Consider the following 26397-nt stretch of genomic DNA (forward strand, 5'->3'; position numbering starts at 1 on the left):
TTATCTGTTCCTTAGCTCCTCAAATTTTTCAACTCTAGCCCAAATTCCTTCAATGTTCTTAAAATTGAATCTACATAAAACTGTTTATCTACATTTTCTAAAAATTTTAAAAAAGCTAAAAAGAGCCAAACAATTTCTAAGAAATCCGAAAAAAAGCAAATCCGTAAGCGAATCGAAAATCGGTAAAAAAATTGACGACGTTATGATTGTTAGAGTGCGCGCAGTAGACGAAAAATGGTTTTAAGTCATGCTTCGAGAAACTAGGGGCAGATAACTGGTTGCAGTGGATGGATTTTTGAGGGTCGCGGACAAAGAATGAATCTAGGTTGCTATTCATCGAAAATTATAATATTACTGTAGATGTCAAGGTGTGGTTGAATAAATTTAGTGCAATCCGAAAAGATCACTTGACGATTGGGTCAGTATACACATCCAATAAGTAACTTATTACAATCGAAAATATTTCAACAAACACATATTCTAGCCTCTCTAGAAACACCACGCAGTATAAAAGTTAAACCCACAAACTAGTAAGTAAGCAAATTTGTTGTCTGTCTTTCATAGCATTATCAGTAGAATAATTCACCGCGTCACTACATTTGCTGAGCAAGAGTGCGCTGACTGCCGGGAGAGCAGTTTGAATGGATGGCTGCGGAGCAGGTATAACCAAAATTGAAAATGTGGCTGTATTAGTGAGAGCGCGATGATCGTACGAATCACATGATGCACGATTCATTCGCCTATTAGCAAGCAACGAGGCAAAATCGTATGCAAGAATTTTGTTTATTTATGCGCAAGATTACGAAACTTCGCGCATAAATAGCATAGTCGTACGCAAACAAGCGACACCGACAATCGATGTTGCTACTCTGCTTGTTGAGCGACAACTAAAGCTGGAGACATTGGTGCTTTATCGGTAACCGTATCGGTAACCTTTTAACAGCTGATTCGACCAACCTTATGAGAATCAATGCAATCGATTATTGGTGCCGCTAAGGTCGTAACCGTATCGTAGCCAACCAATTGGGTTTTGGTTTACCGTCGTAACGATAAACAGCTGATTACGTTAGGGATACGGATACAGCGATACGACATACGGCACCAATGACTCCAGCTTAAAGCTGCAGACATTGGTGCTTTATCGGTAACCTTATAACAGCTGATTCGACCAACCTTATGGGAATCAATGCAATCGATTATTGGTGCCGCTAAGGTCGTAACCGTATCGTAGCCAACCAATTGGTTTTTGGTTTACCGTCGTAACGATAAACAGCTGATTACATTAGGGATACGACATACGGCACCAATGACTCACGCTTAAAGACGAAAGAGAATTCCAATACGTGTGAAGTGGCGCCAATAATTATTAAACTAAATGGTTATCCCTGCTGTAGAGATTATTGTTATGGTAATCCTACGTTAGTATTTCTTATTGGAGTGAATTATAACACTTATGGAAATAGAGAGGCAGTAAGCGGTAGCTTAAGAGTGATCTTATGGGAGCAAGTCCAATTAGAATATTGTTGTATTGCAATTGGAACTGACCTCATCGGTTGATATTATTAGTGCTAAGTATTGATGATATTGTTAACACTAAAACTTTAATTTTAATTAAATATTATTGACAAACTAAAACATTTAGGACAAGATATCTTTTACATAAATTGGAAGACAACCACCATGACCATAGCGATAGGCTTTGAATATCTTACTCATATTTATTTCTCTGAGTTAAACCCTTTATTAGCATTTAACGCTGTCCACATCCGCAACACTTTGTAAGCCTCAGTGAGTTCTTTTTCGAAAACTTCAACAACAACATAATAACGTTAAGTGTCGTTTTTGTCAGCCATTTTTGTAGGAAATAAATTTCTTTAGTGGCAACTCTGGTAGTGGACCAAGTCTTTGCTGTTTTATCGGTAATGGTTGTTGCTTTCATTAAAATTAAATTGTAGAAGAAATGTGCGGGTTTTCACACTTTTTGAGCACACGTTTTGTTTAAGTAAAAGCGACTGCACGTTTACGCGATTCGTTTTGGCGGTGTGATGCGTTAAGATGCAACAATGCGATGATGCGGTACTCTTTTTGGCAATGATGTTGGCTTGTGCAATAGACAATTTACCTCTTAGTACTTTGGTGTTGAACATAAAATCGTCATCATCATAAACAGCAACAGTTGAATGAATGAAGGCATACAAGGGAAATGAAAAATAAAAAATTAACACCTTATATAGTCTGCAGTTAATTTTCCTGGTTATATTTTAAACGTGGTTATGCTATAAATAAATAAAAAAACAGGAGTTATTTTGAATTGTTTCCCCACAACTAAGAAAATAATAAAACCTGGGTTTGTTGTCCTTAAAATTGTGTTTATGTTTGGATCTAAGAGATCTTTAGGATAAATTTATACTCGGCAAAATACAAATCGACATACGATTGTTTTTTTTTCATTTCGCTATTAAATGTTTGCTTCAATGTATACTACATCGAGTTATTTACTATGGTAAGATCTTACTGTGTAGATAAAAATAGAAACTTGAGTCTTCAAATATTTGTATATGTGTGTGAAAAATCGCAAAAAAACATCCGTTTGTTTGGGACACCACTCCGCCAAGTGAAACTTCAGCAAAACTATTAATATTTAAACAACAAAAACAAATACTACATTTGGTTTCAGGTGTATCAATGTTTCTTAAAATAACAAACAAAATTTGAATACGTCTATTCGAAAAAAAATTTTGTTAAAAAATAAATTGTTTTTACGGGACACGTGTGCAACTCACTTTTTAAATTTCGATTTCCCCAATATTATATATTGTAATGTGGGCAGAAAGTCAGTTTTAAATAAAAACAGAACTGAATTGTTTGTCTGTTGGTATCAAACCAATAATTTATTTTATTAGAGAAATTTCATTCATATTTATACAAAATTGTTCTAATTAATTTTAAAAATATTTTTATTTGCCTTCAAATATTATAATTTATTAAATTTTGATGAGCTCGAGGCGGTTTAAAAAATTGAAACACAGTTTAAATGTTTGTATTTCTAATTTTATTTGGTCGATATTTCGATCTCATTCTGAGATCATCTTCAGGAACTGTGGACAAAAACAACAATTAGTTAACATGTAAACAATTTTTCACCCTAAACATAATACCACTTACACAATTGAATATGTTTTACCGACTAACAAGTTGTACGAAAAAAGAAAGCGTAGAAGTCAAATAAATATGAAAATATAAACAATTTAAAACACCGTAAGTATAAAAAAAAATCTGCAAAAACAACAATACATAGAATGACGAACAAAAAGACATAATCATTTGCATTAACATACCAATGTACATATGTACATATATATTGGTCATCCCACTGCATTTGTTGTGTTGAGCTGCAATTCTAACTAGAACAGTGTTGTTGTCTTAAAACTAAGTCGCGGTAAACGTGCCCCAGCTGATCAGTGTCTATTTTATAATTCATTTTCGTGTCATTAGGGGTGTTCGTAATAATGCCCCCTATCCTTGCAATGTGATGACAATGCCGTCTTATTGTCCGAAAAACTGCTTCTTAATTTCACATTTGAGCTGTGACCGGAAATCCTTGTCTTGAGTTTCATTTTTGTTGTCCCCACATATATCTTATCGCATAAGTGGGACCCGTCACCATTACACGGAATCCTGTAAACTACATCAGACTTCTCTTGTTTGGGAATTCTATCCTTTGTATTGCTGTAGAGTTTTCTTAGCGTGTGTTTATAAGTTGACGCGATCTAATATTTATCTCTGTCATAGAGCTTTGAAAATTTTATTTTTTCCGATATTCCTGGAACATGAGCTACTGATTTGTATATTTTTCCCTCTCTTTTGGCTATGTTGGTTCTCTCCTTATTTTTGGTAAAGTATGTTCGAAGTAATTGATTAAGAGTGTCTAAGTAGGATAGCTCTCCATCTTTTTCCGTTTCTATTGTAAATTGAATTGATTTATTGAAGTTGTTAAGATCGTTGAGCATCTTGTCGTCATCTTCTGCCCTAACAATCGCGAACAAGTCGTCAACGTACTTAGTTTGTAAGCGCGGTTTGTTGGCATTCTCCATCATGAATTTGGATAGTAGCTCCTCCATGACTATATCCGCTACGACAGGTGATGCTGGTGATCCGTCAATCTATGTATTGTTGTTTTTGCAGATTTTTGTTTATACTTACGGTGTTTTAAATTGTTTATATTTTCATATTTATTTGACTTCTACGCTTTCTTTTTTCGTACAACTTGTTAGTCGGTAAAACATATTCAATTGTGTAAGTGGTATTATGTTTAGGGTGAAAAATTGTTTACATGTTAACTAATTGTTGTTTTTGTCCACAGTTCCTGAAGATGATCTCAGAATGAGATCGAAATATCGACCAAATAAAATTAGAAATACAAAGATTTAAACTGTGTTTCAATTTTTTAAACTGCCTCGAGCTCATCAAAATTTAATAAATTATTCTAACTAATACTTATGAGTTACATAACATATTTGCACTAATACTTACATACTACGTGTGGGAAATGCAGCCTAAACATAAACCAATAATTGCTCGTAAATGCAAAATATATCAATATATCATTTTTCATATTTTCCAGCATTATTATTGTCTGATCTTGTTTGTCATGCGATATTCTGGGCGGCCACCAAAGCAGAATCGTCATGATATTTATGAAGAATTTCTTATATATATATTTTTTTATTTTGTCGACTTTTGTCACATGCATAACTTCTGGGGTTATTGCAATTATTAGATTTTTGAGACCTTGGGTACCTATTTTGCCTACTCGAGTATTTATTATTCTTGAACAAATTGTCTCCTAAGGGACAACTGTATTTTCCTTTTTTACAAGTCGTAGATTGCCGGCTTCTTTTGTAAGCCTGGTAAAGAATTGTCCTAAATCAATCTTATCCTCAACAATTACGTTGCTTGTATCTATTATGCCAAGGCCGTAGCCAGGGGGGTTACGGGGGTTTGAACCACCCCCCCCCCCCCCCCCCCAAAATGTTGAAACAAGTATGCTAATTTTTATTTCTACCATGTTGAAAACCATAGTTTAAATGTCTTCCAAAGGAAAGACAACCAAATGTTGGGTACGCAGAACAAAAGAAAACGCTCAAGAAATTGTTTTATTTTTGCTCTGCCAGCCAAATTTGACGCTACTTTTATTTGAAAGTTTGTATGAGGCTTCTTTTTGGCACCTTCAAAGAATGCTATAGAAAACCTTCCTTTTCATGCCAGATGCAGCTGGAAGGAAATTATAAAAAGAAAACCAGTAAAGAAAGCAACATACGTACCTTAAAAGAAAAATAACGAGAAATTTGGCTTGCACTGCAAAAATAAGATAATTTCTTGGGAGCCTTGACAAAAATAGAAACCCTTGAATTGCATGAAATTTAGAAGCAAACTTTGTCCCACGGCATTTCGTGACGGTAGATTTAATGCTATCGTCGCCGCCGGGCAAAACATACAAAATGTGTCCGCATTTTATTTTTCGTTAAAATATTGTGATAAAGTGTTTTGTTCTTTAAAATTCATATACAAATATTTTTCCAAGCCTTGGTTTAAAATCAAGTAGTTACTAAAGTCGTTTATTAGTCTATCTGTGTAGTTTTTTCATTTTCTTATTCTCTTTGCTTCTTTTCTTTCAAATGGCCACTCTAAATGTAAAACACGACGAAAATTTCGCTTCCACTCTCAATGTGTTTGATTTAGGCGAAATAGTTGGACGTAGTTTGAGCAATGACAATACTCAACGAAAGTCATTGTGTTTATACCTTTAATTGAATGTACATACTTTTCATTACAACCATGCATGATAGCAGCGAGTGAATCCTGATGGTCAGCTGATTTTTGTTTACATTTGCATTACAAAAAAATAATAAAGTGAATTGAATTCTGAGTCTAAAATGAGTGTAAAACGAAAATCGCTGCTCGATTATGGTTTTAAAAGCAAAAAAGTTGAAAACGAAAGTACTCCTGGACAGCAGGAAGTCCTCAAGACATCAAGTCAAGTAGCTAGTAGTTCAGAAACTGTATGGCATTCATGGACATTGGTGGCTATTTAGGAATAGCAGTAGAAGATAGCAAAAAATATGACCTTCTTACTTCGCCGTGGATACCTGAAGAATCTTGTACATTTTCGGGAGTGGGAAAAAGGAATCTAAAATTTCAACATCATTGGTTGAGAAGGTATTTTCTCAATTAATACTATTTAATGTTTATATAGTTGTGACAATTCTATAGATATGAATGGCTTGTTTATACGCAAGCCAAAGGAGCAGGTGCATTGTGCAAATATTGTGCTCTACTATTTTATGTTTATATAGTTGTGACAATTCTATAGATATGAATGGCTTGTTTATACGCAAGCCAAAGGAGCAGGTGCATTGTGCAAATATTGTGCTCTTTTCCCCCATGAATATGCCGGAAAAGGGAAACACCAAAAGTTGAACTCATTTGTGACTAAACCATTCCAAAAATGGAAAGATGCCATTGAAAACTTTGAAGCGCACTCAAAGTGCCAATATCACGCTTCTAGCATTATTTATGCTAATAATTTTATAAAAGTTTGGACAAGGGCGGTACCTGATATACGATCGCATATTGATATAACACGTATGCAGCAAATAAAATCGAACAGAAGTAAGCTTGTTCCAATTATTGAGGTGACAAGTTATGTAGTCGGCAAGAACTAGCTTTAAGGGGAACGGATTACTGTGGAATGCTTGCTAAAGAGCAGGAGCACAATGATGGTAATTTACGTGTACTTTTGCGTATGAGAATAGCTTGTGGCGATGAAATTGCGAAACATCATTTTAAAAATGCTGCTAAAAATGCGAACTATTTAAGCCCGACCCTTCAGAATCGCAACTTGCGGACAAATAATTCAGCGTAAAATAGTGGAAAATAATAAATATGGCAAAATCTTTCTCGATTTTAGTAGATGAGACAACAGATATTGGACAAATTGAACAAATGTCTCTCTGTGTTCGTTATATTGACGTTGGCGATTCTGAAAAATACATTATGCGTGAGGACTTTTTACAATTTGTAGCTTTACAAAATACTACGGGCCATCATATTGCAGAAGTTATCTTAAAAACCATAAGGGCAGTAGGTATAGACGAAAAATATATGATAGGGCAGGGATATGACGGCGCAGCAGCAATGAAGGGGAGTTTGAATGGAGTACAAGCAATTATAAGAAAACGTTTTCCTGCAGCATTATATGTACATTGTTCCTCTCACTCCTTAAACCTGGCATTGGGACATGCTTGTGAGGTGCATTACATTCGACATTGCTTAGGTATTGTCAAGACAATTACGTCCTTTTTCAAAAAGCCTGCTAAAAGATCACTAAATTTAACTGAAAAAATCAAAACAATATTTCCGCAAGCTTAATCTAATAAGCTAATTTCGGTCTGCGCAACTCGTTGGGTGGAAAATCATGATAGCTTACTCAGGTTTAAAGAAATGCTTCCTGCAATAGTTATAGCTCTTGAAGAGTTACTTCTTGACCCAGATACTGATGCTTCATCTAAGGCCAGTTCGTTTTTGAAATCTGTAACAAGCTGCGAATTTGTTGTGAGCTTATTTATGGCATCAACGGTGTTCTCGTTGACTCTGCCATTATGTAAGACTTTGCAATCAGTTTCATTGGATTTACCAAAAGCAATTGAGCATATCGAAGTCGTGTTGCAAGTCATTAACAATTTTCGCTGCAATATAGATAAAAGGTTTAGCGAAGTATTCGGAGAAGTACGCCAGCTTTTAACGTCCATTAATGAGGAGGTAAAGCTTCCACGTATCGCCTATATCCAACTAGAGCGAACGAGAATTAGTACAAGAGATCCTGAAGCATATTTTAGGGTGACTATTGCTATTCCTTTTTTAGACGATATTTCTGTACAATTGAATAACAAATTTGTTCAACATAAATCAATTATTCAGAAATTTTCTTTCTTTGTTCCATCGATTTGCTGTTTAAAAGAAGTTAACTTCAGCGAGTCTGACGCAGAAGAACTTGAAATATATAAAGATATAATTGACACCGCAGCAATTGCTTTTGAGTTCACTTTATGGAAAGCAAAATGGAGTCAAGAAGAAAGTTGTACACGTCCATCATCTGCTATTGAAGCTTTAGACGAGTGCAATAAAAAAATTTTTCCAGCAATATATTCTTTGCTGAAAGTATTTGCTACAATTCCCGTCACTACATGCACATCGGAAAGATCTTTTTCAACACTGAAGAGGTTGAAAACTTTTTTGAGAAATTCCACTGAAGAGGTAAGACTAAATGGCTTAGCCATAATGAGTACACATCGTCGGTTTCAAATTGAAACAGACGAGGTGATAAATGACTTCGCCGCTAAAAAGTCAAGACGTCTTAATTTAATATTAAATTAAAATAAAATTTTTTCTAGATAAGTATGAATATACAATTAATTGGCCATGTGAATAAAAAAATTAGCAAACGATTTTACATAAGTTATCGGAAATCCGACATAATTTTTGTATGGAAAAAGCTTTAAAGCTTTTTTAAGTAAAAGCTAGGGAAAACAATTTGATTGTTTTATTTATTCACTTGGTTCAATATCGCCAAATATTTTATTTTAAAACTTTCTTACTGGGGCGTTATTTTCAAGTTTTATTTTTATTTTAAATGCATGGCTACATGTATACCTATGAAGTTTTGTTACCTTAATTGTAATAAATACTAACGAAAAACTAAGCAAAGCAGCGTGTTATTTTAATATTGTGTAACAATTTTTGCAGGAATAGAAATTGTGAAATAGGCAGCCTTCAACAAAAATCTCAGGTAACCGTTTTTAAACAAAAATTCTGAGATCCGACGTTTTTGAAAAGATAACCCAGATATAGTTACCTTCCACTCAGCCGGCGCAATAGTAACTTGAGCAAAGTTGTTCAATATGTAGTTTGAGGACATACCCCTCTTTTTGAACCAGAGCAACAAAAAGCACTATTTTGTAAAAAAAAATGTTATTCTTCAGTGAAAAGCGAACGAAGCAGCAGTAATCAAAAAAAGTGAAATTAAAGTGACAAATTAAATAAAAAAGTTTAAAGTTAAATTAAAATTGAAGCAATAATTTTAATTATAATAATAAATAAAAACATAATAATAAAAAAGCATTTGTTTCCTAGAACATTGTTGATAAAATTATTTGTTTCAAATGTGCAAAAAAATTTAGTTCATGTGCTTTTCTTTTTCGGCATTTTAAGACTTTTCATGGCTTAAAGCATTTTAACGAAATTCGTTGTGTCCAGCCATCATGCACATGCATAAGCACGCAAATGTTAAGGCTAACTCAAAGCAGCTGTATATGACTATCAAAATTCCTGCAGAGAGTAGTAAAGGTGATGATCGCTGCAAAATGTTAGGTAAATTATAAACTATCATTAATGGTATTTTGTTTTTGTAATACTGAAACTGACATGTATAATTTTTTAGAACCTGAAGAAAATGCAGAAATTGTAATAAACACAATAAAGCACGACACTCTATCTGCCGAAGAATTTGAGAGATATTGGAAGGCATACAGCAAACATAAGCTGTGCAATATTAAAACTGCAGCAACAAAGATAGAGATGTTTGAAAGTTGGCCGGAATACAAATTTTATCCGGATATAGACTTGTAAGTGTTTTTATTATATTTTTTCCTTGTCATTGAATAAATATTTTTATAATAATTTATTTGATTTTATATTATAGATTGAGATAGACTTTACAGTCCTTTTTCCGGTAGCGTCTTCGATTCTAAATACTTGGGACCAACAAAAGTTGTATACCGTATTGATGTCAGAGGGCCATTTAAATAACAAGACTATCAAAGACATTGAAAACTTGAATAAAAGTAAAAAATATGAAAAACCAAAAAATCTGCATCTTATTAATTTTTTTTATTTTCTCTTTTATTTTCAGCTAGCCAAGAGGCCTGCCTACTCTGGGCGCTGCATGGTTGCCTTGTGCCGTGGCAAAAAATTATTAGAAAAGGAGTAGGCGGCAAAAAACAAGTAACGCGATTTACAATAAAAGATTCGTAAAATGCGTTTGTTATGATATGTCCATCAATCGAGGCTCTTGAAGAGTCCAGGAGGAGGAGGCGGCCTCGCGTTTATCATACACCACTCTGTGCAATATTATATATTTGATCCTGGCATCGACCGCAGGGACAATGTCTTAGAACGTCAAGGCCTATCTGTCCGGTCAGGCGATGCAAACCTAAAAATCATCAACATCTACATCCCTCCTGCCACCTGTTGCCCCAGTGGATACCGCCCTAATATCAGAGCCTTACTCACTGGCAACAATCGCATTATCCTAGACGATTTCAATGCCCATCACGATCTATGGCACTCAAACTTGCGGGCGGACAGTAGGGGTGAGATGCTGGCGGATCAAATAGAAGAAACGACGTTCTGCACAATAAACGGAGACGCCCCCACACGTATGGTAGGAAGCTGTCACAGTTCGCCAGATATCCCAATCGTGAGCGCAGAACTCGTAAACTGCGTCGACTGGCAGCCGATGGTAACATTGCCATCCGACCACCTGCCTATACTAATTTCGCTCGAACGTACCGCCGACTTCATCGTCACCGAAAAACGCACTTTCATAAACTTCAAAAAAGGAAAGTGGGAAGAATATAAATCTTTTACAGACAACCGCTTTGCTGCCCTCCCTATCCCGACTGATGCCCACCAAGGGGAGCGTGCCTTCCGTAAGGTCATTGAATCCGCCTCGGCACGTTTATTCCCGCCGGGAGAATTCCCGAAATCCGGCCCACTTCCCGGCAAACTTAGCGAGAGAACGTGATCTTATAAGACAGCTTGATCCAGGCGACCCCCAAATAAGGGATATAAACCAACGCATCAGATTGCTTGTGGACGAAAACAAGCGGGCGAAATGGGAGGAGCACCTAAGAGGTTGTAACCTCTCTACCAGTGTGGGTAAACTTTGGTCCACCGTAAAGTCCCTTTCGAATCCGACTAAGCACAAAGACAAAGTTTCCATCGCCTTTGGCGACAAAGTGCTGTCGGATGCGAAAAAATGCGCGAGCGCTTTCTGCCGACGATATATAATGCATCCTACGGTCGACAAAGATAGACGGATAGCCTATAGACACGCACATAAACACAAATTCAGCGCGTCACCAAGCACCATCACCGCTAAAGAGGTTGAGGACGCCATTGGTCGCGCTAAACCATCCAAAGCAGTGGGCCCAGACGGCATGGCCATGCCGATGCTTAAAAGCCTAGGGGAAGAGGGTTTCAAATATTTAGCGCATGTCTTCAACCTGTCTCTTTCCACCTTTGTCATACCCGAGAAATGGAAAATGGCCAAAGCGGTCCCGCTACTAAAGCCTGGGAAAACAGCTAACATAGGAGAGTCGTATCGTCCGATATCTCTCCTATCGCCAGTAGCAAAGACGCTTGAATCCATTTTGCTCCCTTATTTCCAAGCGCATTTGCAGCTAGCCTCTCATCAGCATGGCTTCAGAAAACTCCATAGTACTACCACCGCGCTAAATGCCATTAGCACCCACATAAATTGCGGTTTAAATCAATGCCCCCACCATATAACAGTACTCGTAGCGCTAGACCTATCAAAAGCTTTTGATACGGTCAACCGTGGCTCGTTACTGCAAGACCTGGAAGGGTCTACCCTTCCCCATGTCTTAAAAGGTGGACCACAAATTATCTGGGTGTTCGGCAAGCATCGGTGCAATTTAGAAACGAAACATCAAAACCAAGAAGAGTTAAACAAGGGGTGCCACAGGGTGGTGTCCTATCCCCACTTTTGTTTAATTTCTACATATCTAAGCTACCTTCACCACCGGAAGGAGTCACAATCGTTTCCTACGCCGATGACTGCACAATAATGGCCACAGGCCCAAGCCCAAAGATCGATGAGCTATGCAATAAAATAAACGGCTACCTCCATGATCTCTCCAGTTTTTCGCCTCGCGAAACCTGGCATTATCACCGACTAAATCTTCCGCGACCTTATTTACAAAATGGACGTCTCAAGTGTCGACCATTTTGAACATCCACGCCGATGGCACTACGCTACCAACTGTCCTACACCCCAAAATCTTGGGTGTGACGTTTGATCATTCTGATCATTCATGATCTACATTTTGGTGAGCACGCAGCCGCAATTGTTCCGAGAATTCAGAGCCGTAACAAAATCCTCAAATCCCTCGCTGGCAGTACCTGGGGAAAAGATAAAGAAACGCTCATGACTACAAACAAAGCAATTAGCCAGCCGATTACGTGCTACGCGTCACCCATATGGTCGCCAAGCCTAAAAATTACCCACTGGAAGAAGCTACAGGCCTGCCAAAATACTGCTCTCAGAATTGCCACGGGCTGCCTTCTTATGTCCCCAGAACACCATTGCATAATGAGGCGAGAATACTCCCCATCAGGGAGAGAAATGAGATGCTCACCAAACAGTTCCTGTTGAATACCCAGAAACCTGAGCATCCCAACAGACATCTGACATTGATGAACCAGCACCGCCTAGGGGCTTAAGGAGTAATCTCCGTAAGCATTTTGAGGAAATACGGCACCTGAGAACCCAGCCGTATGAAGCGGAAGCGAAAAAACATAAGCAGGTCCTTGGTGAACTCCATAAACAGGCGTCGGACCTTTATGCCGGGAATTGCCCGGTGAATCCAGTACTTAAAGAAAAGTATCCAAAACTCGCGAAAGAGGAACGCATACTTCCCAGGGAAACGCGTGTCACTCTTGCTCAACTTCGTTCTGGATACTGTAACAGGTTAAACTCTTACCTAACCAGAATCAACCCCGACATACAAAATGTATGCCCCGCTTGCAATGTGTCCCCACATGACACCAACCATCTCTTTAATTGTAATGTGGAACCAACGCTTCTAACACCCCTTTCCTTGGACTCCCGTTAGAGGATATTGATGACAATTTGTGATCGGTCGCGGCTGTTAGGTGGGGCGAAGCATTGCTACAACAACAACAACAAGAGTCCATCAGAGTTTTAACTGAAGAAAAACCCCCTATTCAGCCCTTCATTATCATTATCGGCAAGGATATAAAGAATGTGAATGAGATATTTGTCTATTTCGACAGTATAAAATTTCCTTTTAAAAGTGTAGTAAGAGCTACTGACATATGTTTTAAAATATTTCATGTTTTTAATTTGGAATACCCAAAATCATGCGAAACATTTTGGACCTTCATAGAAATGTGTTATTTTGAAATGCCTGTAAAGTCAAATTTTCCGAAAGTAAACATTTTATGTAATGCAATTAAAATTATTAAATAATGTAATAAAAATAAATACAACTACAAATAATAACATAGTCGAAACGCATTTTTTTATTTATATTCTACAAAAAATATTAATAATAATTAATAAAAAATGTATTGAATTCAATAAAATAATATTAGGCATAGCGAGCTTTTTATTAAAAATTTATTAAATTTAATAACAGAAATTAATTAAATTAAATGACATATTAATCGGTGTAGCTAACTTTTTATTGAATCTGTGTGAAAAATTAATTAATTAATTTATTGAAATTAATAAATTGTACGTCCTGCCAATAAATACGTAATAGAATTCAAAAAAAAAATCTAAGAAATAGTTTTATTAAATTTAATCATCGATGTGTATTGCGACAATTAAATAATGTATTAGCTCATTTTTAATAAAATTTTAATTGTGACAATGTACTTTTTTATTGATATTACGTACCTTTTTGGTTCAGTGTATCAAAATCATCAGGATCGAAAAAAATTTGATTGAGCCATGTCCGTCCGTCCGTTAACACGATAACTTGAGTAAATTTTGAGGTATCTTGATGAAATTTCGTATGTAGGTTCCTGAGCACTCATCTCAGATCGCTATTTAAAATGAACAATATCGGACTATAAACACTCCCACTTTTTCGATATCGAAAATTTCGAAAAACCGAAAAAGTGCGACAATTCATTACCAAAGACGGATAAAGCGATGAAACTTGGTAGGTGAGTTGAACTTATGACGCTGAATAGAAAATTAGTAAAATTTTGGACAATGGGCGTGGCACTGCCCACTTTAAAAAGAAGGTAATTTAAAACTTTTGCAAGCTGTAATTTGGCAGTAGTTGAAGATATCACGATGAAATTTGGCAAGAACGTTACTCCTATTACTATATGTATGCTTAATAAAAATTAGCAAAATCGGAGAACGACCACGCCCACTTAAAAAAAAATTTCTTTAAAGTCAAATTTTAACAAAAAATTTAATATCTTTACAGTATATAAGTAAATTATGTCAACATTCGACTCCAGTAATGATATGGTACAACAAAATGCAAAAATAAAAGAAAATTTCAAAATGGGCGTGGCTCCGCCCTTTTTCATTTAATTTGTCTAGGATACTTTTAATGTCGTAAGTCGAACAAACATTTACCAATCCTTGTGTACCGACCCCAAAATCTTGGGTGTGACGTTCGATCAGGATCTACATTTTTGTGAGCATGCAGCCGCAATTGTACCAAAAATCCAGAGGCGTAATAAAATCCTCAATCTCTTGCTGGCAGTACTTGGGGAAAGATAAAGAAACGCTTATTACCACTTACAAAGCAATTGGCCATCCGATTGCTTGCTACGCGTCCCCGATATGGTCGCCAAGCCCAAAGATTACCCACTGGAAGAAGCTACAGGCCTGCCAAAATACTGCCCTCCGAACCGCCACGGTTTGTCTCCTTATGTCCCCAGAACACCATCTACATAATGAGAATACTCCCAATAAGGGAAAGAAATGAAATTCTAATCAAACAGTTTCTATTGAATACCCAGAAACCTGGGCATCCCAACAGACATCTGATTGGTGAGCCAACACCGCCCAGGGGTTAAGGAATCACCTCCGTAACCACTATGAGGAAATACGGCACCTGAGAACACAGCCGTATGAAGCCAAAAACATAAGCAGGTCCTTGGTGAACTCCATAAACAGGCGTCGGACCTCTATGTCAGGAATTGCCCGGCGAATCTAGTACTCAAAGAGCAATACCCTAAACCTGCGGAAGAAGAACGCACACTCCCTAGGGAAATGCGAGTCACTCGAGCCCAACTTCGATCTGGATACTGTAACAGGTTAAACTGTTACCTATCCAGAATCAACCCCGACATATAAAATCGAATAATTGCTGGGAAATACAACCTACGCATAAACATAATAAATGCTGGGAAATGCAACCTAAGCAAAAGTATGTGGTGAGCAATTAGTTGGCTTCAAACTGAAATAGAAGAAGCTTCAAGTTGCGAGAGAATGTACTGAGTAGAATGTCATAGCGCGAGTTAAAATTGTATGTATTTATGTACAAATGAACGAATATGTATGTAAGAGTCAATGAACCTCAGGCCGTACTACAACGAGTCAAAATATATGTATGTACAAATGAATGAATCTCAAGACATGCTACAATATCGTAGAGTGCTCCACTTCCTCCAAAAGTCCTGGTTTTAAGCGCGGGCAAGCAACTTCAAAAATGTAGAAACAAGTTTTCTCAATTAGAAAACTTTCTAAGCACGTCATCGCTCGGCAGTGATTTCGAGTGTATTTCTGTCGTGGAAAATTTCTCAGTGAAAATTCATCTGCATTGCAAATGTCGTTCGGAGTAGGCGTAGAAAATGTAGGGCCAGTCTCACCAATTTTTAGGAAAAATTAAAAGGAGCACGCGTAAATTGCAAGAGAAGTTAGGCCTAAATTCTCTTCTGGAAATTTACTCCAGCTTAATATGTATGTGAATATACGACATGCATATTCCGGTACAGGCTTACAGCGTTATTCTGTGCACTTGAGAAATTGTCAATCAGTTGACAAGTAATCAAGATTTTTATCGCGTTGACAAATATTTCTATTCTGTGCATAACTTGACCACTCTAAAAAGCTCTACGACCTGTGCTTTTCGGAAATTTTTCTGGACTATTTCGGGATCATTTTAAGACTCTTCCGGGATTATTTCTGTATAGTTTTCGGGATCCGTCCGGAACCCGTCGGGGTTATTTCGGGAGTATTTCGGGATCATTTCTGGATCCGTTCAGGATCCCGTCGGGGTAATTTCGGGACATTTTCGAGACTATTTTGGTATCATCTTGGGACCCTTTCGGACAGAAAAAAAAATGTAAACAGATAACTCCATAAGCAGGCTAGCGTGGATAGCCCATATATTTTATTTCCTCTCGCGGACGGGGCCGCTGGTAAAGGCTACATCTATTATATAAAATAAATGAAACTTTTAGTTTTTTAAAGCGTTGATATGTATCTAGATCTTGTTCGCTCTCCTTCGCGGGTGTATTGCGAAGAATCATTGAAATCTATTGTAAAATCATGACCTTCTTCACCTAGATCTACCACGTCTGGAGCAATACCAGGGTTAACCACTATGTTATGACGCAACTCGTAAAAATAGCTGCAGCTGTCATGAGTCGCTCCCGGGAGTTGGCATTCAAAAATATGAAGCACAAACGATGATCACATACCTTAAACATTTTCAAATTATGGAACATACCGTATTTTTAAATAAAAGCAAGATCTTCAAAATTTATGCTGTAGTAGCCCTTTCTATTTAGATATAGGCTAAGTGGGCGCTCCACATTGTTCGATGGCGGAGCAGCGATTGAAATGTGGGTGCAATCAATTGCTCCTATCGTACTTTTTATGCCGAATTTCCGGAAAAACCTAAAGTTGTATACACAGATTTTAGTTTAAAAATGTTCGGTAAAATATAACTAGATATACCCTGTTTTAACAATGTTCTCTTCTTCGACTGTGCGCGGAAATTTGATTTCTCTTCCCTTAACCCTCACAATAAGGTTTGACACAGCCTTCAAACCCTTCAAACTCCGTGAAAAGGACGATTAGCTCATTGCCACGATGTAATTGTTGTCCACGCATTTCTGGTAGGATCCATTGGCAAAAAAGTTCAATACGGCCAGAATCGGTATAGTTGCGAGCAAAGACGTCTGTTGGTCATCGTGTGGTTCCAAGTCATCAATAGGGCGACGGCACAGTGTACGGGTCAAACGAAAACCTTGCACAAACACATTTTCACTCATGGAAAATGGATCACTGGCATCTCTTAAAGATTTTAAGTACCTGGAACGATCTCTATTTTCCGCATTTTCCTCATCTTGCCACAATAATAGCAAAAGTAATAAATCTTCCTCCATTTTCTCTCGGCGGCCACCGTGGTGTGATGGTAGCGTGCTCCGCCTACCACACCGTATGCCCTGGGTTCACACCCCGGGCAAAGCAACATCAAAATTTTATAAATAAGGTTTTTCAATTAGAAGAAAATTTTTCTAAGCGGGGTCGCCTCTCGGCAGTGTTTGGCAAGCGCTCCGAGTGTATTTCTGCCATGAAAAGCTCTCAGTGAAAACTCATCTGCCTTGGAGATGCCGTTCGGAGTCGGCATAAAACATGTAGGTCCCGTCCGGCCAATTTGTAGGGAAAATCAAGAGGAGCACGACGCAAATTGGAAGAGAAGCTCGGCCTTAGATCTCTTCGGAGGTTATCGCGCCTTACATTTATTTTTTTTCGATCGCACAATAACAGAATTCTAATTTAAAATTATCCGTATAAATTAAATTATCAAGAGCGTTTGACTTATTGACAATTTGTCAGCGAAAAAGCTTTTTATTTTTTAGATAGCACAGCAATTACTTGATAAATTGTCAAACTTGACAAATAAGCAATATGGTGAATTTGTCAAGTGCACAGAATAAGGGCTGTTAGTCTATGTCCAGAAATGAACATTCTGCATTTTTTCAGCTAACTAATAAGAAAGAAAAAAATGGTTGCTAAGGAATTTTTGAGAATTATTTGATTTTTCAATTAAACTTTTCTATCCCATTTTTTTAACTTGTTTTTTTATGAAGCTGATACTAACTTCAAATTCTTCCTCCTTGTATTATTATTATTAATAGGTCTGGAAGCACTGCGACCTTTGTGCAGATCTATTGTGCAAGACCTTACAGCCTAATTTTGTATCTGGAGGCTTTTAATGTATCTAAGTACCTCTTCAGGCTTTTTACTCCATATCACATAGGAATTAAGAGTCCCACCACCTAGATGGGATAGTCTCTGCCTAGCTAGATCTACGCATTCGCAGATAATGTGAACCGGCGTTTCATCATCCAGCTCACAGAAACGAAAAATTTGGGTATCGGATAGATTTAATTTACTGAGGTGATATCGTAGACCGCAGTGTCCCGTATAGTACCCAGTGAGAGTTCTTCCTCCAGATTAATGAGTTTGGCTGATACTTTCGTTGCCGGAAGTATAAACAGTTTGGCCTGCCTTTGCCCTGGGTAGTCAATCCAGTGACGTCTGAATTGTTTCGTTTCCCAGTTACTAATAGTTTCCCTGGTGTGTGCTTTTGTAAGTCCACAAAAGGGCTCTGGACCACAGAATGCTGTTGTAGCACCCTGCTTTGCTAGGTAATCTGCTTGTTCATTACCTTCATGTCCCTGATGTCCGGGAACCCATCCTAACAAAACCTTGTTTTTGGCTCCCAGGGCATTAAGGATTTCAGTGCATTCATCCACTAGCTTAGATGTAACTGTGTAGGATTGCAAGGCACGCAGGGCCGCCTGGCTGTCCGACATAATGTAGATGCTCTTCCATGTTGAGCCTCTCGACAGACATTCTCTACCACAGACTTCTATTGCATGAATTTCTGCCTGAAATATGGTGGGGTAGCATCCCATTGGTATAAATTTCTTGAAGTTCAGCCCATAAATGCCAGCTCCTGTTCTCCGTCATCGAATTTCGATCCATCCGTGAACCAGACCTCTGAGTCAGGGTCGTTATAAGGATTCCCTATTTCCCAGTGGGTCCTGTCCACAATGGACACCTCAAAGTTCCGTGAGATTCTGAGCTTAGGGGACATTACGTCACGCAGTTGTAATGAGGGATTTCCTATGAATTTTCTTATTACCTTCATATGCCCTATCATATTTCCTTGCGTCAACTCAGAAATATTTGGAAGTCTTAGTGAGCCTAGTGTTGCCTCTTTCTCTATGACAATAGGGAAGGGAAGTTTTCGCACCAAAGCTGTAAGTGCATCAGCAGGGGCGGTTCTCATCGCAACCGTTATGCCAACGCAAACTAGTCGATACAGTTTACTTAGTTTAGCTGTTGCCGTTCTTTGCGTAGTCTTCTGCCACCAAAATAGGGAAGCATATTGGCCTTACAACAGTACTAAGTGTCCAATATACCATTTTTGGACATATCCCACATGTTTTGCCGTAGAGACGAGTATTTGCGAAGAACGTTGTAACGTTGAGATGTGATATATTTAAAATATATTAGCATTGAAAATAAATAAGAAGAGCAGTTGAAAATCGGCGCAAATTAACGATTTTCCGTGGCGTGCTCGTACTATAGGCTTTGTCATTGTACTTCTAAGCCAGATTTTTATTCGCCACACGTAAGCAAAATACGTTTAAGCAGTAGCGGTCGTGGCTTCTAATATGACAAATATGAAATGAACACACAAAACAAACTTCCTCAGAAGATAAACATTGGAGGAATTTTTTGCATTAGGCAAAGAAATTTTTTTCTCATTTTATTATATGTTTTTTTATGATAGTGAAGTATTTTCTATGCTTATTAGATAGGTTTCTCTTATGTTTTAAGAAAAATTTATATTTTTGATAAGAAATTCCTATGGGAAAAAATTTTTTAAATTTAGAATTGATATCTGTGTTTACAGAGCTTCCATGGCGTTTGAACCCTCCGCTGTTCACAACAACATATGTTTTGTTTTACAGTACTCAAAGAGCAATACCCTAAACTTGCGGAAGAGGAACGCACACTCCCTAGGGAAACGAGAGTCACTCTAGCCCAACTTCGATCTGGATACTGTAACAGGTTAAACTCTTACATATCCAGAATCAACCCCGACATACGAAATGTATGCCCTGCTTGCAACGTGTCCCCACATGACACCAACCATCTCTTCAATTGTAATGTGGAACCAACGCCTCTAACACCCCTCTCATTATGGTCCACCCATGTTGAAACAGCATGTTTCCTCGGACTCCCGTTAGAGGAAATTGATGAAAATTTGTGATTGGTCAGACCTATTGGATGGGGCGAAGCACTGCTACTACAACAACAACACTAATACTTACATACTAAGTGTGGGAAATTCAGCCTAAACATAAATCGAATAATTGCTGGGAAATGTAACCTAAGCAAAAGTATGTGGTGAGAAATTAGTGGGCTTCCAACTGAAATTGAAGAAGCTTCAAGTTACGAGACAATGTACTGAGTAGAATGTCATAGCGCGAATTAAAATATATGTATGTCTGTACAAATGAATGAATATGTATGTAGGAGTCAATGAATCTCAGGCCATACTACAACGAGTTAAAATATATGTATGTACAAATGAATGAATCTCAAGACATGCTACAATATCGTAGAGTGCTCCACTTCCTCCAAAAATCCTGGTTTCAATCGCGGGCAACCAACTTCAAAAATGTAGAAACAAGTTTTCTCAATTAGAAAACTTTCTAAGCGGGTCATCGCTCGGCAGTGATTTCGAGTGTATTTCTGTCGTGGAAAATTTCTCAGTGAAAATTCATCTGCCTTGCAAATGTCGTTCGGAGTGGGCGTAGAAAATGTAGGGCCAGTCCCACCAATATTTAGGAAAAATTAAAAGGAGCACGCGTAAATTGCAAGAGAAGCTAGGCCTAAATTCTCTTCTGGAAATTTACTCCAGCTTAATATGTATGTGAATATATGACATACATATTCCAGGTACAGGCTTACAGCGTTATTCTGTGCACTTGAGTAATTGTCAATCAGTTGACAAGTAATCAAGATTTTTATCGCGTTGACAAATATTTCTATTCTGTGCATAACTTGACCACTCTAAAAAGCTCTACGACCTGTGCTTTTCGGAAATTTTTCTGGACTATTTCGGAATCATTTTAAGACTCTTCCGGGATTATTTCCCGTCGGGGTTATTTCGGTACTTTTTCGGGAGTATTTCGGGATCATTTCTGGATCCGTACGGCACCCCGTCGGGGTAATTTCGGGACATTTTCGAGACTATCTCGGTATCATTTTGGGACCCTTCCGGACAGAAAAAAATTTTAAACAGATAACTCCATAAGCAGGCTAACGTGAATAGCCCATATATTTTATTTTCTCCTTGCGGAAGTGGCCGCGGGTAAAGGCTAGTATCTATTATCTATATATATAAAAGAAAGTGACGTTAGTACAAACGCGTACAACTCAAGAACGCCTGCACCGATTTGGATGATTGACACCAATGCAGATTTTCTCTGGCCAGAATAGAATATCCAATAAAATTCTTAAAAAAATTTATTTTCCCATACATTGTGTATGGTGAGAATTTTTATCATATTTTTTTGTAAGAAAAGCTCAATAATAGCACTGTGGATTATAATAAAATATCGAACATAGACTCTCTATGTGCGCGATATGATTATTTTCTTATAAATTTTATATAAAGCGTTCTTGATGATCAATGACGTTTCTGTTTGCGGTACGTTGTGACAAGTTATCCAGCAACGAATCTATTCTCAATTTTTAAGTATTCTCGCTAAATGGACCAAATGTGTCTCGCAAAAAGTATCAGCTTACAAAGAAATTAAATGTAATTTCGCTCTATCAATACATCGCGAATGCCAATCTACCACGACAAAAGTTTGTAAAAATTAATTGCATTGCGACCGCATTGTAACTTAAATGCTGGTTCATGTATTGCCAGTAGATGGCGGTGTGTGTATCAACTTATGACAGCTTTTGACAGTTATTCAATTTTAATGAGTACATTATTTTCAAACGATTATTTGTAAAAATTTCAAATGACTTTTTGTGAATATTACCATTGAAAATTTCACAAATTTTGGTTAAGTCTGGTGAAGGAGAAATTGCGAATAGTTACAGATGTTATACTTATGGGATTCCAAGTGTTAATTTCGGACTGTGCAATTAATTTTTATGCGAATTAAATTGAATTCTCTGTTCATTCTACTCTGTTAATTTTTTTGTGGAATTATATTTTCAAACGGTAAGTTGCCATCGAAGATGTTTATTTTGTGAGGATTTGACATTTGTTTATTTATCAGTGTCTTTCAAAATGCCGCGAGTCAGAAGATCAAAACTTTCGCGTCAAGCCCGCAATGCAAGTAGACTTCGCAATATCGTCAACAAATTGAATACGAACGAAGAACAAATCGTAAGAGAAGAGTGCCGTGTTAATATAGCCGAACATCGTGCATCACAAACGCAAAGAGAAAGACAGGCGGTAAGTGAGACGGCACAGTGTACGGGTCAAACGAAAACCTTGCACAAACACATTTTCACTCATGGAAAATGGATCACTGGCATCTCTTAAAGATTTTAAGTACCTGGAACGATCTCTATTTTCCGCATTTTCCTCATCTTGCCACAATAATAGCAAAAGTAATAAATCTTCCTCCATTTTCTCTCGGCGGCCACCGTGGTGTGATGGTAGCGTGCTCCGCCTACCACACCGTATGCCCTGGGTTCACACCCCGGGCAAAGCAACATCAAAATTTTATAAATAAGGTTTTTCAATTAGAAGAAAATTTTTCTAAGCGGGGTCGCCTCTCGGCAGTGTTTGGCAAGCGCTCCGAGTGTATTTCTGCCATGAAAAGCTCTCAGTGAAAACTCATCTGCCTTGGAGATGCCGTTCGGAGTCGGCATAAAACATGTAGGTCCCGTCCGGCCAATTTGTAGGGAAAATCAAGAGGAGCACGACGCAAATTGGAAGAGAAGCTCGGCCTTAGATCTCTTCGGAGGTTATCGCGCCTTACATTTATTTTTTTTCGATCGCACAATAACAGAATTCTAATTTAAAATTATCCGTATAAATTAAATTATCAAGAGCGTTTGACTTATTGACAATTTGTCAGCGAAAAAGCTTTTTATTTTTTAGATAGCACAGCAATTACTTGATAAATTGTCAAACTTGACAAATAAGCAATATGGTGAATTTGTCAAGTGCACAGAATAAGGGCTGTTAGTCTATGTCCAGAAATGAACATTCTGCATTTTTTCAGCTAACTAATAAGAAAGAAAAAAATGGTTGCTAAGGAATTTTTGAGAATTATTTGATTTTTCAATTAAACTTTTCTATCCCATTTTTTTAACTTGTTTTTTTATGAAGCTGATACTAACTTCAAATTCTTCCTCCTTGTATTATTATTATTAATAGGTCTGGAAGCACTGCGACCTTTGTGCAGATCTATTGTGCAAGACCTTACAGCCTAATTTTGTATCTGGAGGCTTTTAATGTATCTAAGTACCTCTTCAGGCTTTTTACTCCATATCACATAGGGATTAAGAGTCCCACCACCTAGATGGGATAGTCTCTGCCTAGCTAGAGCTACGCATTCGCAGAGAATGTGAACCGGCGTTTCATCATCCAGCTCACAGAAACGAAAAATTTGGGTATCGGATAGATTTAATTTACTGAGGTGATATCGTAGACCGCAGTGTCCCGTATAGTACCCAGTGAGAGTTCTTCCTCCAGATTAATGAGTTTGGCTGATACTTTCGTTGCCGGAAGTATAAACAGTTTGGCCTGCCTTTGCCCTGGGTAGTCAATCCAGTGACGTCTGAATTGTTTCGTTTCCCAGTTACTAATAGTTTCCCTGGTGTGTGCTTTTGTAAGTCCACAAAAGGGCTCTGGACCACAGAATGCTGTTGTAGCACCCTGCTTTGCTAGGTAATCTGCTTGTTCATTACCTTCATGTCCCTGATGTCCGGGAACCCATCCTAACAAAACCTTGTTTTTGGCTCCCAGGGCATTAAGGATTTCAGTGCATTCATCCACTAGCTTAGATGTAACTGTGTAGGATTGCAAGGCACGCAGGGCCGCCTGGCTGTCCGACATAATGTAGATGCTCTTCCATGTTGAGCCTCTCGACAGACATTCTCTACCACAGACTTCTATTGCATGAATTTCTGCCTGAAATATGGTGGGGTAGCATCCCATTGGTATAAATTTCTTGAAGTTCAGCCCATAAATGCCAGGTCCTGTTCTCCGTCATCGAATTTCGATCCATCCGTGAACCAGACCTCTGAGTCAGGGTCGTTATAAGGATTCCCTATTTCCCAGTGGGTCCTGTCCACAATGGACACCTCAAAGTTCCGTGAGATTCTGAGCTTAGGGGACATTACGTCACGCAGTTGTAATGAGGGATTTCCTATGAATTTTCTTATTACCTTCATATGCCCTATCATATTTCCTTGCGTCAACTCAGAAATATTTGGAAGTCTTAGTGAGCCTAGTGTTGCCTCTTTCTCTATGACAATAGGGAAGGGAAGTTTTCGCACCAAAGCTGTAAGTGCATCAGCAGGGGCGGTTCTCATCGCAACCGTTATGCCAACGCAAACTAGTCGATACAGTTTACTTAGTTTAGCTGTTGCCGTTCTTTGCGTAGTCTTCTGCCACCAAAATAGGGAAGCATATTGGCCTTACAACAGTACTAAGTGTCCAATATACCATTTTTGGACATATCCCACATGTTTTGCCGTAGAGACGAGTATTTGCGAAGAACGTTGTAACGTTGAGATGTGATATATTTAAAATATATTAGCATTGAAAATAAATAAGAAGAGCAGTTCAAAATCGGCGCAAATTAACGATTTTCCGTGGCGTGCTCGTACTATAGGCTTTGTCATTGTACTTCTAAGCCAGATTTTTATTCGCCACACGTAAGCAAAATACGTTTAAGCAGTAGCGGTCGTGGCTTCTAATATGACAAATATGAAATGAACACACAAAACAAACTTCCTCAGAAGATAAACATTGGAGGAATTTTTTGCAATAGGCAAAGAAATTTTTTTCTCATTTTATTATATGTTTTTTTATGATAGTGAAGTATTTTCTATGCTTATTAGATAGGTTTCTCTTATGTTTTAAGAAAAATTTATATTTTTGATAAGAAATTCCTATGGGAAAAAATTTTTTAAATTTAGAATTGATATCTGTGTTTACAGAGCTTCCATGGCGTTTGAACCCTCCGCTGTTCACAACAACATATGTTTTGTTTTACAGTACTCAAAGAGCAATACCCTAAACTTGCGGAAGAGGAACGCACACTCCCTAGGGAAACGAGAGTCACTCTAGCCCAACTTCGATCTGGATACTGTAACAGGTTAAACTCTTACATATCCAGAATCAACCCCGACATACGAAATGTATGCCCTGCTTGCAACGTGTCCCCACATGACACCAACCATCTCTTCAATTGTAATGTGGAACCAACGCCTCTAACACCCCTCTCATTATGGTCCACCCATGTTGAAACAGCATGTTTCCTCGGACTCCCGTTAGAGGAAATTGATGAAAATTTGTGATTGGTCAGACCTATTGGATGGGGCGAAGCACTGCTACTACAACAACAACACTAATACTTACATACTAAGTGTGGGAAATTCAGCCTAAACATAAATCGAATAATTGCTGGGAAATGTAACCTAAGCAAAAGTATGTGGTGAGAAATTAGTGGGCTTCCAACTGAAATTGAAGAAGCTTCAAGTTACGAGACAATGTACTGAGTAGAATGTCATAGCGCGAATTAAAATATATGTATGTCTGTACAAATGAATGAATATGTATGTAGGAGTCAATGAATCTCAGGCCATACTACAACGAGTTAAAATATATGTATGTACAAATGAATGAATCTCAAGACATGCTACAATATCGTAGAGTGCTCCACTTCCTCCAAAAATCCTGGTTTCAATCGCGGGCAACCAACTTCAAAAATGTAGAAACAAGTTTTCTCAATTAGAAAACTTTCTAAGCGGGTCATCGCTCGGCAGTGATTTCGAGTGTATTTCTGTCGTGGAAAATTTCTCAGTGAAAATTCATCTGCCTTGCAAATGTCGTTCGGAGTGGGCGTAGAAAATGTAGGGCCAGTCCCACCAATATTTAGGAAAAATTAAAAGGAGCACGCGTAAATTGCAAGAGAAGCTAGGCCTAAATTCTCTTCTGGAAATTTACTCCAGCTTAATATGTATGTGAATATATGACATACATATTCCAGGTACAGGCTTACAGCGTTATTCTGTGCACTTGAGTAATTGTCAATCAGTTGACAAGTAATCAAGATTTTTATCGCGTTGACAAATATTTCTATTCTGTGCATAACTTGACCACTCTAAAAAGCTCTACGACCTGTGCTTTTCGGAAATTTTTCTGGACTATTTCGGAATCATTTTAAGACTCTTCCGGGATTATTTCCCGTCGGGGTTATTTCGGTACTTTTTCGGGAGTATTTCGGGATCATTTCTGGATCCGT

The 26397-nt window shown here is 37.8% G+C and overlaps 1 protein-coding gene across 2 annotated transcripts in view; it reads right to left on the reverse strand.

The window, feature by feature from the left end:
• LOC137236857 (uncharacterized protein CG1161-like) overlaps positions 1-26397 on the reverse strand; it is a 282206-nt gene that overhangs the window by 69268 nt on the left and 186541 nt on the right. The window lies entirely within an intron of this gene.

This window comes from Eurosta solidaginis, chromosome 1 (genome assembly GCF_040869045.1).
Source record: "Eurosta solidaginis isolate ZX-2024a chromosome 1, ASM4086904v1, whole genome shotgun sequence".
NCBI lineage: Eukaryota > Metazoa > Arthropoda > Insecta > Diptera > Tephritidae > Eurosta > Eurosta solidaginis.